Raw genomic sequence first — 586 nt, 5'->3', positions numbered from 1 at the left:
GAATCACCAGCCTGGGAACTGACTCTAAACCCCATCCCCATCCCCCTGTGCTGGGGGGAAGGAGGGAGAGAAATGGAGAACAAAGGGATTTGGGTGGGAAGAAGAGGAGGGGGGGTAATGTGTGTGAGCCCTGCTCTGGGTGTCTGTGTCCTGGGGGCACTGATTAGTGTGAAATTAAATTATTTTTCCCCAAGTTGAGTCTGTTTTGCCCAGGACCTTAATCGATGAAGATCCCTCCTTGTCCTTTGTCTCAACCCATGAGGTTCTGGTTGGGTTTGGACTCCTCATCCTGGGGGGAGCTGAGTGAGCAGCCACGGGGCTGGGTCTTTGTTGAGCTGGGCCCAAACCAGGACAGGTCTCCATCCCAGGAGCTAATACTGGTGAACAGATTTTAGGACAGGTAGGTCTCAGTCCTGCGTGATGGAGCCAAGTGTGGTGGAGCTCAGGTGTGCTCAGCATGCCCAGCCATGCTTCATGCCTCTAGAAAGACAAAAGATTTGAAGGTGCACACACAGTTAAAAGAAGGGAGGAAAGATAAATACATGGGAACATTTGAAAAATAAGGTCAGCCCGAGCCTTTTGACTG

This window comes from Chaetura pelagica, unplaced genomic scaffold (genome assembly GCF_000747805.2).
Source record: "Chaetura pelagica isolate M959 unplaced genomic scaffold, ChaPel_1.0 scaffold132, whole genome shotgun sequence".
In the NCBI taxonomy this organism is placed as follows: Eukaryota; Metazoa; Chordata; class Aves; order Apodiformes; family Apodidae; genus Chaetura; species Chaetura pelagica.
The sequence above is the reverse complement of the archived record's forward strand: the minus strand, read 5'-3'. Positions refer to the sequence as shown.